The sequence below is a fragment of the Herpailurus yagouaroundi genome, unplaced genomic scaffold (genome assembly GCF_014898765.1).
Source record: "Herpailurus yagouaroundi ecotype Mexico unplaced genomic scaffold, PumYag 323, whole genome shotgun sequence".
NCBI lineage: Eukaryota > Metazoa > Chordata > Mammalia > Carnivora > Felidae > Herpailurus > Herpailurus yagouaroundi.
In genome coordinates, this window is record NW_024412540.1 from 660610 (window position 1) to 678244 (window position 17635).

General features: G+C 41.5%; 1 long non-coding RNA gene across 1 annotated transcript; it reads right to left on the bottom strand.

The window, feature by feature from the left end:
* Window positions 1-12858: 12858 nt before the first annotated feature.
* Window positions 12859-14424, bottom strand: LOC121021846 (uncharacterized). The gene is made up of 2 exons (XR_005786716.1): window positions 14315-14424; window positions 12859-13361 (listed from the first exon to the last, which is right to left on the bottom strand). It is a non-coding gene; the product is annotated as an uncharacterized LOC121021846 (long non-coding RNA).
* Between the last annotated feature and the right edge of the window lie 3211 nt (window positions 14425-17635).

Sequence of the window (17635 nt, forward strand, 5' to 3'; positions counted from 1 at the left end):
TCATAAAAATATGCAGCCAAGAATTCTTTATCCAGCAAGGATGTCATTCAAAATAGGAGAGATAAAAAGTTTCCCAAACAAAAATTAAAGGAGTTTGTGACCATTAAGCCATCCCTGCAAGAAATTTTAAGGGGGACTCTCTGAGGTGAGAGAAGATTAAAAATATATATATAGATAGAGAAATACATACATACATACATACATACATACATCATACATTCTAAAAGCAACAAAGTTTAGAAAAGACCAGAGAATACCACCATAAACTTCAACTCTACAAGCATCATAATGGCAATAAATTCATATCTTTCAGTACTCACTCTAAACATCAATGGACTCAATGTTCCAGTCAAAAGACATAGGGTAACAAAATGGATAAGAAAACAAGATCCGTCTATATGCTGTTTACAAAAGACCCACTTTAGACCGAAAGACACCTTCCGATTGAAAATAAGGGGATGGAGAACCATCTATCATGCTAATGGTCAACAAAAGAAAGCTGGAGTAGCCATACTTATATCAATCTAGACATTAAAATAGAGACTGTATCAAGAAGTGCAGAAGGGCATTATATCATAATCAAGGGGTCTATCCACCAAGAAGACCTAGCAATTGTAAACATTCATGCTCCAAATGTGATAGCATCCAAATATATAAATCAATTAATCACAAACATAAAGAAACTCATCGATAATAATACCATCATAGTAGGAGACTTCAACACACCACTCACAGCAATGGACAGATCATCTAATCGAAAACTCAACAAGAAAACAATGGCTTTGAATGACACACTGGACCAGATGGACTTAACAGATATATTCAAAACATTTCATCCTAAAGCAGCAGAATATACATTCTTCCCCAATGCACATGGAATGTTCTCCAGAATAGACCATATACTGGGACACAAATCAGCCCTAAGTAAGTACAAAAAGATCAACATCATACCATGCATATTTTCAGACTACGACTCTATGAAACTCGAAATCAACCACAAGAAAAAATTTGGAAAGGTAACAAATACTTGGAGACTGAAAAACATCCTAATAAAGAATGAATGGAAGTCAATGAAAATGATAACACCACAACCCAAAACATCTGGGATGCAGCAAAGGCAGTCATAAGAGGAAAGTATATAGCAATCCAGGCCTTCCTAAACAAAGAATAAAGATCTCACATACACAGCCTAACTTTACGCCTTAAGGAACTGGAAAAAGAACAGCAAATAAAACCCAAAACCATAAGAAGGCAGGAAATAATAAAGATTAGAGCAGAAATTAATGCCATTGAAACCAAAACAAAAAACAAAAAAACAAAACAAAACAAAAAAACTAATAGAACAGATCAATGAAACCAGAAGCTTGTTCTTTGAAGGAACTAACAAAATTGATAGACCACTAGCCAGTCTGATCAAAAAGAAAAAGGAAAGGACCCAAATAAATAAAATCAAGAATGAAAGAGGAGAGATCACAACCAACACAGCAGAAATAAAAACAATAATAAGAGAATATTGGGAGCAATTATATGCCCATAAAATGGGCAATCTGGAAGAAATGGACAAATTCCTAGAAACATATACACTACCAAAACTGAAACAGGAAGAAATAGAAAATTTGAACAGACCCATAATCAGTAAGGAAATTGAATTAGTAATCAAAAATCTACCAAAAAACCAAGAGTCCAGGGCCAGATGGCTTTCCAGGGGAATTCTACCAAACATTTAAGGAAGAGTTAACACCTATTCTCTTGAAGATGTTCCAAAAAATAGAAATGGAAGGAAAACTTCCAAACTCTTTATATGAAGCCAGCATTACCTTGATTCCAAAACCACACAGAGACCCCAAGAAAAAGGAGAACTATAGACCAATTTCCCTGATGAACATGCATGCAAAAATCCTCAACAAGATATTAGCCAACCGGCTCCAACAATACATTAAAAAATTATTCACCACGACCAAGTGGGATTTATACCTGGGATGCAGGGCTGGTTCAATATCCACAAAATAATTAACGTGATTCATCACATCAATAAAAGAAAGGACAAGAACCATATGATCTTTTCAATAGATGCAGAGAAAGCATTTGACAAAATACAGCATCCTTTCTTGATAAAAACCCTCAAGAAAGTAGGGATAGAAGGAGCACACCTGGAGATCATAAAAGCCATAAATGAATGTCCCAACGTTAATATCATCCCCAATGTGGAAAAACTGAGAGCTTTCTCCCTAAGGTCAAGAACAAGACAGGGATGTCCATCCACAACCACCACTGTTATTCAACATAATACTGGAAGTCTTTGCCTCTGCAATCAGATAATACAAAGAAATAAAAGGCATCCAAATCAGCCCGGAGAAAGTCAAACTTTTACTTCTCGCAGATGACATGATATTCTATACGGAAAACCCTAAAGATTCCACCAAAAAACTGCTAGAATTGATTCATGAATTCAGCAAAGTTGCAGGATATAAAATCAATGCACAGAAATCAGTTGCATTAGGCGGTTCCCCCCCACATCGCTGATGAAGGGGGCATGTGGTATACTCCCATGTCGCCAATGAAGGGGTGCAGGACAACGATGAGGGGTACAGGCGACTCACCCCAAGTCGCTGATGAAGGGGGACAGGCGGTTCCCACCACATAGCCAATGAAGGTACTGCCAAGCTTCCTGAGAGATGGTTGAGTTTTCAGTGTGATTTGACCCTCTGTTTTCAAGTGGTTAACTTTGCAATGTTTTACTTCAAATGACCCTGAGAACTAGGAACTTCTTGAAAGTGTTTTTCAGGGGTGCCTGGGTGGCGCAGTCGGTTAAGCGTCCGACTTCAGCCAGGTCACGATCTCGCGGTCCGTGAGTTCGAGCCCCGCGTCGGGCTCTGGGCTGATGGCTCAGAGCCTGGAGCCTGTTTCTGATTCTGTGTCTCCCTCTCTCTCTGCCCCTCCCCCGTTCATGCTCTGTCTCTCTCTGTTCCAAAAATAAATAAACGTTGAAAAAAAAAAAGAAAGTGTTTTTCACATGGGAAAATGGAAGCATTTTTCCTCAAAGTTTCCTTCTCCCAGGTGAAAAGATGTTGGCTAATTTTATAAAAAATCAGTAGCATAGCTGGGCTTGAAATACAGAGGTCTTGACTCAATGTTTTATACATAATTTGCCACTATTCTCTCTCTCTCTCTCTCTCTCTCTCTCTCTCTCTCTTTGGTGGCATATATGTAATAACTTTAGTCAGAGGCTGGAAAAGTGAATATTTTGTCTGCATATTTAGCAAGATTGATGATTACTACAATCACATATCTTTCAGAAGCAGCTAAGCTGTTTGTCCGAAGTGACTTATTGTTTTGACTAGTTTTATTAATAACACCAATCATCTCACTTGATCCATTGGTGTCTACAGGCTTAGCCGTAAAGATAGGGTATCTCACGTTATGATTTTGGTCATGTTAAATGATGGAATTTGGCATATCATGTACTACTATGTGAAATAATCTTGTGGGGAACATGGAGGTCCCTGTGGTGTGATTTAGATGAGAAGTGGTTTCTGCCCCCAGTTTGTCTCTCACTGATAAGCCTATTTACCACAATTCCACTATTACTGGTCAGACCATATTTTATAATGTAGGGAGGCTCCTTTTTTATCATCCTCTACCTTAGGACCAGGGATCGAGTTTTTGAGGAAATGGAAGTATGACTACTGAGCACCACCTGAGATAAGAGCACTAAAGGTATTTAAAATTTTGATGACAAAAGGAAGTAGAATATGCAATGATGATTCCTGGAGACCTGTTTAGGGAGTTTACATGATGATGGTAGCGATTGAGCCTATCAGAATGCAGCATGAAGATATTCGATGCCCAGGGTATAAGGAAGGGGTGAGCCAGAGGAGGACACAGAGTTGAGAGAGGAGGAGTGGAAACGTGTGTCCAAGGCAAGACTTTATTCCTGATTTTGCCTATGTCTTTCTTTGTCTATACAGGTTTGGTGTCAAGAATTTTAAATGTGTCTTCAAGAAGCAGACAATTTGAATCCATGTGATTCTTTAATTGTGTGTTGACATTAAAAAAAATTCTTGCTTACTGGAAACACTTTCTAAGGGGACAGATGCTCTGTTTGCAAAAGAGGACTTGAAACATCTCTAACTTTGGTTCTTTTTCAGTCAAATGGTGATAATAACACCAGCCTATTTCCCTGGAGGCCCCTGTGACTGGTGGAAGATCCACTGGCATGGCACGCGTTAAAAAACATGAACTGTCGGGGCGCCTGGGTGGCGCAGTCGGTTAAGCGTCCGACTTCAGCCAGGTCACGATCTCGTGGTCCGTGAGTTCGAGCCCCACGTCGGGCTCTGGGCTGATGGCTCAGAGCCTGGAGCCTGTTTCCGATTCTGTGTCTCCCTCTCTCTCTGCCCCTCCCCCGTTAAATAAATAAACGTTGAAAAAAAAAAAAAACCATGAACTGTAAAGTGTACAACCAGATCCAAAGTCTTAAGTGTAATGTGCAGTGTAGGTTGGAGGCTTTGTGCCTGGACTCTGGAGCAGATTACCTTCCCTACAGTACTGGTTTTGCCTCTTTTTACCTGTGTGACATAGGGCAGCTTCAGTTTTGTGTGTCTCAGTTCTCTTATCTGTAAAATAATAACACCCATGTCTATGTCATGCTGTTGATGTGACAAACAAAGGAGTTCATGTGCAGGGAGCTTACAGCAGTGCCTCTCATAGAGGGAGGGTCATACTAGCTGTTATGTTGTATGTATGTGTCCCAGCATTGCTGACATAAGTGCCTGGGACTGAGTTATATGGAAATTTTAAACATCCTTTATTTATGCCTCAAGCAATATAGCTCTTTATTTATCTAAGAAATTCACATTAATTATAAGTCATTAGTGACAGTTAATAAATGGAACTGTGTTAAACTTGGCAGTTACGTATGAACACCTCTCAGAAGCTTACTTCTCTTGATATTTGAATAAATAATGTGTTCTCATTAATGTGGACTTACTCAGTTAAGATAAGGTTTATCGAGTATTATTGGTCTTGATCATCATGTTTATACCTTAAACGACAGGTATGCAACCCATGACTACATATTAGAAGCAACTGGATCTCCCAGACCATTTGAGTTGGAAAATTTCGAGGTGGAACTCAGGCATTGGTACTTGTAGAGTTCCCCAAGGTGATTTTAATGTACAGACCGAATAGAAAACCACTGGCCTAGAGAGTTAGTAATTAAGTGTATATCTCTATCATTTAATTGCTGACATTGATATGTAATTTCTTCATATTTAAGTAAATAAAATGACATGGCTATTTACAGACATTTCTTTAAAGGAGGGCCTAGGGTTTCCATTAATTCTGTAGCCTATGGGTGTGTATAGGCTATGGGTTTCCATTAATTCTGTAGCCTATGGGTGTGTGCCATAAAGCAGAAATGAGAAGCTTGTTTTAAAATTATCAAGGTCACCTGGGTGGCTCAGGTGGTTAAGTGTCCTACTTTGGCTCAGGTCATGGTCTCATGATTTGTGAGTTTGAGCCCCCTGTCAGACTCTGTGCTGACAGCTCAGAGCCTACAACCAGCTTCCTATTCTGTCTATGCCTCTCTCTGCCCCTCCCCCACTCATGCTCTGTCTCTGTCTCTGTCTCTCTCTCTCAAAAATAAATATACATTAAAAAACTAAAATTAGCTATGAAGTTTTGTTTGTTTTTGGAAGGAGGACGTGCTGTCAATATTAGCAAACAATATAGAAATACCAGAATGTTAAAGATGAGAGGGACCCTCAAGGCATCTTGTAGAAAGAGGGGTACACTTTGAAGCCAGTCCTGGCTTTTAGTGGCTTATTCACTTCCTACCTTTGTGATCTTGGGTTCTTAACCAATCTGAACCTCAACTTCTTGATCTGTAAAATCGAGGTGAGCATGTGCTTTATATGATGACGAGTGTGTTTCATGGGCACACACACTCATGTCTTGCTTCCCTGCCTCCTACCTGATCCCTAGATCCATCTGGTGCAGATGTCCATGGCAAGGACTGCGTCACAACCTCCCAGCTGCTGGGAACTGCTTCCTCCCACTCCTCGGGGACCACTTCTCTGGCTCTGTTGGGACTGTTTCATGGCTGGATGTTTGGATCCCATGACCTTAAGTGAGCCTAACATTTAGTGTGCAAGGGTCAGTACTGCTGGCGAAGCAGAGTGAAACTTTTCATGAGACAGGAGATGAAGGAGATCTTGTGGCCATGTGATGGCAGCCTTTGAGTACCTTCTGTCTGCCCCAGATGATCTGTGTGCAGGACCCAGATGGCTGCCTTGTGTCTCCAGCTCTATGTTCTTAGCCATTGCTTCTAGGGGTTGAACAGGAACAATGAGAGGCTACTATCTCTATCTTAGCTTGGGGTAAGCAGAGAAGAATCATAGACCTCTTTTATTGTTGTTGTTGTTGTTGTTTTTATGATAGGAATACTGGATTTCATCTTTTCCCCCACCCTTGTCTCTCAGATCCTTCAGCATTTGGCTATAAAATGATTAGGCCACCTGGTTCTCCTGTTGCCCATTCTTTGTGTCCTAGGAAGGGGGTTCGTGGTTTCTTATTCTTTGCAAAGCTTAAGGCCTCAGGTCTTGATCTCAACTATGGGGCTTCAGTGTCCTTCCCACTTGTAAGCCTGCTTTCTAGGACTATCCTCAATCTTAATTTTCAGAATTCTGCTTCTATAACCATCTCTGGACTGATATGAAGTTTTCATTGGAAATGAAACTGCCAGTTTTCTGTTGTTTCCTTTGTCTACTGGAATCAGCACCCTCTTATGATTAACAGTAGTAGGAGCTGTATTGAATTTTTAGGTGGTAAGGATCTCCAAACATCACACTTGTGGGCTGGGCGGTCTGACTTAAATCCTGTGCTCCTCCACTAGATTATGAGACTCTTGAGGGTAGAAGCCATGTTTTATAGCTGAGTATCGTCATAACTATCATTATGTATCTACTGTGCACCAGAGACTTTGCTTTATTTCAATTAATCTCCATAAAAATAATGTACACATGAGGAATCTTAGAGAGCTTAAGTAAACTGCCCAAGGTCATGTGGCTTGTGAGTGGATTTTTTAACTCACTTTGATATTAAACCCTGTGTTCTAAAATCGTGTTTCTAAATTTCTTCTGAAAGGAAGGAGGAGATACAGGTAAGAAGAATGGGATCTTGGCCTGTAGAAAGTTGGATGACCTCTTGAGTCAGGGACAGGTATGGAGGTACATTCTTAGAGGAGGAGAGAAGGTCTGCATATCTTCAAAGCCCCTGTTTTTCCCATTAATATACTGACCGGCATTGCTGACATACGTGGACTAAGAATGGACCCTATGACTCTCAAGGCAGAAGTCACCCCCGTGGATGGCTTTGGCCCACACGTGGCTTTTTTATTCAGGTCAAGAGAGACCCCAAGATTACATGAAGACATCTCTCACTGATAAGAGCCATTGGGTGAGCAATCAGGCAAACTCTGAAGAGGACTCTGTGAATCCATGGTGATGAGATGCTCTGTGCTGAAGTCAGCTTTGGCTTGCTGATGATGAGGAGATAGTCTATAGTCACCTTCTGTGTTTGGATTTTAGACCATCAGAACGTGCCTACCAGCTCTGGTGAGCGACAGGAAGTATAAAAATGCTTTCTGGCATTGGAGCTCTGTCGGATATTCCCAGAGAACGTTTCCCTTTTAATGTATTTGGAAACTATAAATTTGACTCCTGCTGGGGGAAAAAAAAGTAATGGTTTCACAAAAGAAAAAAAGCTCTTAAAAGGCTTAACTCCTGTCACAAACATGTGCTTTTTAATAACTGGGAAATTCCTGGTGCAGGGAAAAAATGCCCTTTTGTACAAATGAGGTCATTCTGGTCTTAACTGGCCCTATGCACTCTAGTTCCTGCGTTCTGTTCCACGTTTTGTGACCAGAGGTTATTGGAAGGGTAATCCCTGTGTGCATAGTCACTGCTTTTAGGGCATGTTGCCAAAGAGAAAGTTATCTTAGCTCACAAGCTTCCAAGCCAGTGCAAGAGGCCCAGCTCCCAGGGGTACCCGGCCAGTGACTGATAATGACTTGGTTTAGCTTGGCTGTGGGTTGAATTTTTAAAGCACGCTTTTCTTGTGCACTGGGATTTTTGTGTCTGCTGCTTCTTTAGGTTTCTCAACAGCTCCATTGCTTCTCGATTCAGGAGTGATTTTTCTTGCTTGGGCACATTCTATCTACTGTGCTTTGATTCCTTCCCGAAGAAACATCAGTGCCAGATTGAGGCTTCCTGTTCATCTTCTTCACCTGGTGTATATGAAAAACAGCTGTTGAAGGCATTTGCCCTGTACCCATTTCCTTGCACACTTGGAGGCTGATTCCTCCAAAAATTAATTTTTGATTTGGTTCTTACCCCAATTTCTTAATAAAATCTATGGTCAGGGAACTTTGTGGCTACCTGGGTCAGAAACTCCCAAGCCTAGGCTCTGTTGCCTAAATAAGTCTAAAAAAAATTTGTTGACCTGGGAGTAAGAAACTATCTTCAGCTCTCCCAGAGAGGCAAGGATTATATGATTCAGCTGGGAACTACTTATGTGTTTGCTGCAGACCCCATTTTGTTTCCCAGAGCACCTGTGGCCCCTCTTGGAGGCCTCAGCATCCTTGCTTGAAATCTCTTGGGTCCTTGAGGAGGTGAGGCTTGATCTGGGCATGACCCTTGTTTCTTGAGTCCACCTCCCCTCCACTGCCCTCAAGGCCTCAGTTTGTTGTAGACAACCACAATAAATATGGAACCTAAGGGCTGCTGCAAAAGAATTGGAAAAAAATATGGCTAGGAAATGCTATCACCCTTGAAACGCTGGGAAATTCGGGGTAATTGCTGAGTGCCTCATATTAGTTCCTCTGGAGAAAATACATGGCAAATGCATAATGGGTTAATATTATAAAGTGAAAACTCGTAGAAGATAAATCAGAAGCCCCATATCTGCCTCTGATGCTCAGAAGGGGAAAGGCACTGATTTGCTGATAATATATTTTTATTTTTCTTCTTCTTCTCCAGCCTCAGACGATACAGCAGACTCTCCAGAGGACACTGCAGTATTATGAGCACCAAGTTATTGGGTAAGTAAAATAGATTTTGGTTATTATTTGGGGAAAATTAAAGATAATTACTCAAACACAGCTGTGGAGCATGTGCTTTCCTGCCACCCAAGTCAGTCTTTACCAGTGGCTGTGGGGCGGAGATTCCTTGGGACCCCTGGACTGACTACCTTTGCTTTATTTTTGTTTAATCCTTTTAAATGAAATTCCTTTTGGTATTGCCTTTCCTTTTCAACTTTTCTTCTTCTTGTGTTCTTTCCATCTTCTCCTCCACTGAATCTCCTAACTGTGCCTTAGTGATACAGTCAGGTTTAATGGTACCAACTGAGAGGCTTTAAATGGGATTTTAGAATCCTTTAGGAAAGTCGACTCAGAGTCAATACAAGCCTAATACAGTTCAGGAGAGGTATTGCTTTAGTTAGTTTAGTTAGTTCCACGTTCCATATTTGTCTTTAATCTTTCTTTTCTTGACATCATTGGGATATTGTGTAATGTAAGACGACAAAATCAAGGAACAGGAACTCCAGCCCTCACCAGCACATAGAACTTTAAAGTTACTTTAATCTGTTTCGTAAGGGAGAATGACGATGGTAACAGCTAATTGAAGATTAGATGCCATGGGTAAATGAGATAATTTCAGTGGGAGTATTCTGTAAATAGAAAGCTCCAGATAAGTGTAAGGTATACTTATGACTGGCTATGGCAGAAAGCAATTGGAAATACAGAAGCCTCAATTCACTTTCTGATGCAGACTACCTTAAAATGAAGAAGTTGAAGTCATGGACATGAGAGGCAGTGCATATTTGTAATTCACATAGTTAATTTCTCTGAGCTGCCATCATTTATTTGTGTAAGATTGTGAGCACTTTTGAGGAGCTAAGATTCAAATCCTAGTACCTTTTGAAAGGCCATCAAGCATCATTTAACATTTGGGACCAATAGTCATTGCCCTGGGGATCGAGACTATATTTGTGGCTAGTAGGCTACACTGTGATTATTTTTTTAAACCAAAACCGAAGAAAAGAAGATTTAGTGGAAACATAATCTCGGTACCTAGTACAATGCCATATGTTTTAAGTGCTGGATAATTACGTTAATTGTCATTTCAGAGGGAATTGCTTTGAAACTTTGTCACATGAGTCCTCAAAACTGTGGTACTAGGAAAAGCATATTATTTAAACTCGTGAGATGGCTTTTAGTTTGAGGCCATTAGTGACTTTAAATGGTTTACCCTAATGGAGGCAAATGATGTCAAATTAATCTCTCCCCACATATTCTAAAATAAAACTTAATCACTCTCATTGGATTTGCTGCTTCCAAAGTGTGGTATTTGGATCAAATTAGTCAATATACTTGGCACGGTTTCTTGTGTGTGGTGAGCACTACAACCTGTTTGCTCTCGTGTTTAGTGTCATTATTATTTTTTAAATTTTATTTTATTAAAATTTTTTTTTAAGTTTGCTTTTGAGAGGGAGAGAGAGTGTGTGCACAAGCGGGAAAGGGGCAGAGAGAGAGGGAGCATCCAAAGGAAGCTCCAGGCTCTGAGTTGTCAGCACAGATCCTGAAACAGGGCTCAAACCCATGAACCGTGAGATCATGACCTGAGCCAAAGTTGGTCACCTAACTGACTGAGCCACCCAGGCGCCCCTATTTTTAGTATTTTATTTATTTACTTATTTATTTAATGAAATTTATTGTCAAATTGGTTTCCATACAACACCCAGTGCTCATCCCAACAGGTGCCCTCCTCAATACCCATCACCCACCCTCCCCTCCCTCCCACCCCCCATCAACCCTCAGTTTATTCTCAGTTTCTAAGAGTCTCTTATGGTTTGGCTCCCTCCCTCATTTTTTTTTTTCCTTCCCCTCCTCCATGGTCTTCTGTTAAGTTTCTCTGGATCCACATAAGAGTGAAAACATATGGTATCTTTCTCTGTATGACTTATTTCACTTAGCATCACACTCTCCAGTTCCATCCACGTTGCTACAAAAGGCCATATTTCATTCAAAACCACACTGAGATATCACCTCACGCCAGTCAGAGTGGCTGAAATGAACAAATCAGGAGACTATAGATGCTGGCGAGGATGTGGAGAAAGGGGAACCCCCTTGCACTGTTGGTGGGAATGCAAACTGGTCCAGCCACTTTGGAAAACAGTATGGGCCTTCCTCAAAAAATTAAAAATAGATCTCCCCTATGACCCAGCAATAGCACTGCTAGGAATTTACACCAGGGATACAGGACTGCCGATGCTTAGGGGCACTTGTACCCCAATGTTTATAGCCACACATTCAACAACGGCCAAATTATGGAAAGAGCCTAAATGTCCATCAAGTGATGAATGGACAAAGAAGGTGTGGTTTATATACACAATGGAATACTACTTGGCAATCAGTATTTTTAATATTTTAAAGACAATACCAGTAACCAAAAAACAAATCATTTCCTGGAATTGCAAATGCCCTCTCTTTTGAAATGAAATGGTGACTGATGAAAGGCTCATTTGTGAACTGAACTTCTGTCCTCAGGGCAGATCGGAGCAGGAGTCTTGCAACTGTGATCAGAGTACTTACCTAGACTATGTTACCTTATTCAGGAGAAAATTCTTTTTTCCATTAGTAAGAGGGGGTTCTCTTTTATATCAGCCATTGCCTCAACTCTCCTGCTCCCTCTTTCCTTGTAGACCTAGCCTGTGGTGATTCTTGGCCTCCAAATAGTCTTTGGTAGTTCTGTTTCTTAGAGACAGTGTAAGGAAAACCGTGCATGTGTCTCTGATAAAGAGGCATCCTGATGTCCAGCTGTCTCCAAAGAGACACATTTTCACCTGAGTGGGGGCTGCCTTCTGAGGACTTGGAAGTACCAGTGCCCACTGCCTTTATTCGTGGGCACGCAAACAGAGAGGAGATGTTGGTGGCAGTATCGTGACATTGGCCTTTCTTGACTTTGTCTTCTCTATTCCCTTGGCCCCAGTGTCCCCACCCATCTCTCTCTCTTTCTTCCTATTTCTCTTTAACAGTGAAAAAGGAGAGCATCTATTATGACTAACATTTGAATTCAGTATTCACACCTGCCTGTGGTACCTCTTTCAAAGACACAATTAAAGGCTTTTTATCTCTAACTGAAAAGGAGTGTGTTTCTTCCAGTTAAAGGGATTTCAGGCAATTGGTAAAAATTGCTGAGTATTAGTTTACATGTTTCCGGCAGAGGGTGAGGTGGGAGAGTGTTGGTTTTCCAAATCTCTGAAATAGGGCTTTGCCCAAGGTTTGTCTTGAAATAATTCAGCTTTAAGGAGCCTTGAGTTGGGAGGATGAATCGGGATGAATGGTAAGGAGTATAAGCTAGCCCTCCTGGGGTTTCTTTTTTTCAAAATTGTAATTGCAGTGCAGTTAACATACAGTGTTATGTTAGCTTCAGGTGTAGCATATGGTTATTCTTCACTTCCATACATCAACCTGTGCTCATCACAAGTGCACCCATCACCTGTTTCATTCCTCCCCCACCCACCTCCCCTTGGGGGACCACCAGTGTGTCAGAGTATTCTCTGTAGTCAAGAGTCTGTTTCTTGGTTTGTCTCTCTTGTTTTTCCTTTTGCTCATTTGTTTAGTTTCTTAAATCCCACATACGAGTGACATGATACGGTATCTGTCTTTCTCTGACTGATTTCACTCAGCATAACTTTCTAGCTCCATCCATGTCGAGAAGGGTCCCAGCCCTTCTGTTGTGAATTTCTTAAGTCCCCTCTAACCACTGGCCTCCCAGCCTCCCTTTCTTGTCCTTTAAAACTGCCCTTGGACCTGCTTTATTTATCAGAACTTCAGGACTGCCTGCTGGTCCTTGATGAATCCTTACAAGTAGTTCACAGAAACTCTCTGAGGCTTTTTTAGTCTCCGAGATGGAGACATGAATGCAGGGAGCAGCTGTTGAAAGGCTCACACAGATGGAGGATGGAAGGGAGGAGCTCGCGAGCCTCCGTCGGGGAGACAGCCTCTCTGTGCCCCAGGAACTTCATCTTCAAAAATTGGTTCTAGTCCTCAGCTTGTCCATCCTCTGGTTCACACAGTTATTCGGAGACCGTTCAGGCTGCAGAAAGGAGGACTCAAGTTATTCATGCCGTGTGGAAAAGCCTCTGCATCCCCACTGTTGCCGTGGCGGCTTCCGGCCTGGACACTTACTCTGGTGCCTCAACGTTGTGTCCACCACAGCAAGGTGACCAATCAGATTAGATTATGTCCCCTTCTCATTTCAGCCCAATGGTTCTCACTTGTTAAGGTGCATCAGAATCCCCTGCGGGCTTGTTAAAGCCCAGGGGGCTGGACCTCACCTGCAGGACTCTGACCCCGTGTGTCCCATGCACTCTTGGAGCATTTCTAATGAGTTTCCAGATAATTCTGCTGACGCTGCTGGGCCAGATATTAAACTGTGAAATCCTTGCTTTACACCATTAATGGCTTCTTGTGATAGAGTAAACTCTGAACTTTGCCTGTGATCTGGGCTCTGCTTACCTCTCTGATTCCATCTTCTTCCACTCCCCCTTGTCACTCCCCGCCCTCCCTGCCAGGCGTCTGTGGGCTTCTCAACTCCTACTTAGCCTCAGGACCTTTGCACATACCATCCCAATTTCCTGAAATGGCCTGTCCCCAGATGGGTGCGTGGATTACTTTTTTTTTTTTTTAAATGTTCAGGTCTCTTTTTAAACATCATTATCTTCAGAAAGACATGCCATGGCCACCCAATCTAGAGAAGCCCTCCATCCCCCCCTTACAGCTCCAACCCAGATATTTTGTATTCTATTCCTCTCTGGTATTCCTTTTCATAGAACTTATAATAGCCGATGTTATCTTGTTTATTTATCTAAATTACTTTCTTTTCTATTAATCCCATGCCTCTGTAATTTCTTGGTACACAGGAGGGACTAACATGTTTTTGGGGGGTCATTGGGAAGTGTGAATAAATGAAAAAGTTGCTCCCTGGAGGTATATACATAGAAGTATGTGTCTAGTGGATAAAAGAGTAGATTATGCTTGGAAGGGGGCTTAAAATGAGGGGTAGAAATAATCTCCAGGGTCGATTACAGTTGTAGTATCCAAGAGCCTTTCCTGCATAGCATAAATTTTACTGATTTATTTGCTTAGTTTCTCCTTTATGCTTAATGTTCTACCACTGTGTGTCAGTCTTACTTTGTCATAAGTTTCTTATTTTAAAATTTTTTTATATAAACTCTGCACAAGCACATTCACCTGTCCATACAGCACAGTCTTCTTCCCTCAATATGAGGAAAAGGGGCACTGAGTGTACATCTTTGTGTTAGTCTTTCTGTAACTCAAGCTTCTAGGGGCTGGACTTGCTTCTTGGACAGTGTGGTGGAAGGAACAATCAGAACCAGAAGGGGTAAGTAGGGGACAGGCTGGGATCACTGTCAGAATTGAAAGGCACCCCAGATTGAGGAAAGTCTGCTTTATGATTACTTTCTCCCTCTGATGTTATTGTTTCCATTATGTTGTGTTCCTCCTGGTCTCTGAGCAGAGGGCTGAGAAAATGCTTTGGGAGGAGACCTATCACATACCAGGTTTACTAGATTTAAAGTCTGATTCTGCCTTTGAATGCTTTAGGGCACATTATGTAACAAAAACCGGCCTCAGTTTTCTCATTTTTAAAGTGGTAATAACATACTGATGCCCAGAGTGCCACCCCCAGCCTCTGTCCTCACGTTTGTGCTTCATGACTCCCCCTGGTCTGTAGCTCACCAAAGTGGATTACCATGACAGTGCAGACAAGGCAGAGATTACTTTTTTTAAAAATTTTTTTTATTTTTTAAAATTTACACCCAAATTAGTTAGCATATAGTGCAACAATGATTTCAGGAGTAGATTCCTTAGTGCCCCTGACCCATTTAGCCCATCCCCCCTCCCACAACCCCTTCAGTAACCCTGTTTTTTCTCCATATTTATGAGTCTCCTTCTGTTTTGTCTCCCTCCCTGGTTTTATATTATTTTTGTTTCCCTTCCCTTATGTTCATCTGTTTTGTCTCTTAGTCTTCATATGAGTGAATCCATATGATTTTTGTCTTTCTCTGACTAATTTCACTTAGCATAATACCCTCCAGTTCCATCCACTTAGTTGAAAATGGCAAGATTTCATGCTTTTTGATTTCTGAGTACTACTCCATTGTGTATATATACCACATCTTCTTTATCCATTCATCCATCGATGGACATTTGGGCTCTTTCCATATTTTGGCTATTGTTAATAGTGCTGCTATAAACATGGGGGGTGCATATGTCCCTTCGAAACAGCACACCTCTATCCTGTGGATAAATGCCTAGTAGTGCAACTGCTGGGTCATAGGGTAGTTCTATTTTTAGTTTTTGAGGAACCTCCATACTGTCTTCCAGAGTGGCTGCACCAGCTTCCATTCCCATCAACAATGCAAAAGAGATCCCATTTCTCCGCATCCTCGCCAACATATGTTGTTGCCTGAGTTGTTAATGTTAGCCATTCTGACAGGTGTGAGGTGGTATCTGAGTGTGGTTTTGATTTGTATTTCCCTGATGAGTGATGTTGAGCATTTTTTCATGTGTCAATTGTGTATCTGGATGTTTTCTTTGGAGAAGTGTCCATTCATGTCTTTTGCCCATTTGTTCTCTGGAATATTTGTTTTTTGGGTGTTGAGTTTGATAAGTTCTTTATAGATTTTGGATACTAACCCATTATCTGATATGTCATTTGCAAATATCATCTCCCATTCTGTCGGTTGCCTTTTAGTTTTGCTGATTGTTTCCTTCTCTGTGTTGTAGCCTTTTATTTTGATGAGGTCCCAGTAGTTCATTTTTGCATGTTTCCCTTGCCTCCAGAGATGTGTTGAGTAAGAAGTTGCTGTGGGCAAGATCAGAGAGGATTTTGCTTGCTTTCTCCTCAAGGATTTTGATGGCTTCCTGTCTTACATTTAGGTCTTTCATCCATTTTGAGTTTATTTTTGTGTATGTTGTAAGAAAGTGGTCAGGTTCATTCTTCTGCATGTTGCTATCCACTTTTCCCAGCACCACTTGCTGAAGAGACTGTCTTTATTCCATTGCATATTCTTTCCTGCCATATCAAAGATTAGTTGGCCATACGTTTTTAGTTCAATTTTGGGTTCACTATTCTGTTCGATTGATCTGAGTGTCTGTTCTTATGCCAGTACCATACTATCTTGGTGATTACAGCTTTGCAGTATAGCTTGATGTCTGGGATTGTGATGCCTCCTGCTTTGGTTTTGTTTTTCAAGATTGCTTTGGCTCTTCCGGGTCTTTTCTGGTTCCATACAAATTTTAGGATTATTTGTTCTAGCTCTGTGAAGAATGCTGGTGTTACTTTGATAGGGATTGCATTGAATATGTAGATTGCTTTGGATAGTATCGACATTTTTTTTTCTGTGATAAACTATTTTTCTACCTCAGTTGCTTAAAGGGGGAGAAAAATAAAACATCATTAGGGAGAAGCACAGATAAACTATTTACAGAGATGAAGAAAATTCACACTGGCTGTAACATCTGCAAGGCAAGAATACTAGGACAAGTTCACCAAAGCAAAGTAATTCATAGCAAAACAAAATATAGGGTGGGGGAGGGGGGAGTCATACAGATATGTTTAAAAAAAATAGCACTCATGAAAAAGCCTGCAGGAAAATCAAAGGAGGCTAACCAATTATTACATCAAGCATCTTTAATGAGATGAGCAAAACTACACAGGTTGGTTCTCAAGGACAGTGACATTCAAACAGGGATCTGCTCACATAAAAAACATCCATTGGATCCGACTTCGTTTCAGGTCAGATCTCGCGGTCCATGAGTTCGAGCCCCGTGTCAGGCTCTGTGCTGACTGCTCAGAGCCTGGAGCCTGTTTCAGATTCTGTGTCTCCCTCTCTCTCTGACCCTCCCCCGTTCATGCTCTGTCTCGCTCTGTCACAAAAATAAATAAGCGTTTAAAAAATTTAAAAAAAAAAACATCCAGTGGAAACATGTGGGTCATTTCTCACAAACTATGCGCATAAACAAAGGGATGACTCTTGAAGGTCCTGCTGTGCTGTACTTCAATCTAAGAGAGTGGGGGTATTTTATTTCAAGTGCAGAAGTGGAGGGGATCAGAATCATGGGAAAAGCAAGCCCTTCTGGGGAGGTGACCATCAGGGGTGCCAATCAGATCAGGAGAGACCCTCTGTGTTCTGTCCCCTCCTATGTCAGTGGGCCAAGGAGCCGTGATGCCAACAGGGAATTCAAGGCCAGGGTGGGCAGGGAGGTGAGAGTGGGGGTGCTGGGGAAGGAGGGGCCTGGCATGGATTTGTGCCCACAGTGCCCGAGACACAGCAGTGCCCAGGTGACTCCTCTGTCCCTTCTCAAAGACAGAGGTACATAAGTTATTGGCAATAGCCACTGATGGACTGGCCCCCAAAGACAAAAACAACCAGATAATGCTGGTTTTTGAGATACAGTTTTTCTTCCAGATTCAGTTCAATTAGTATTTACAGGAACAGGGTGTGTGTGTGTGTGTGTGTGTGTGTGTGTGTGTGTGTGTGTGTGTGT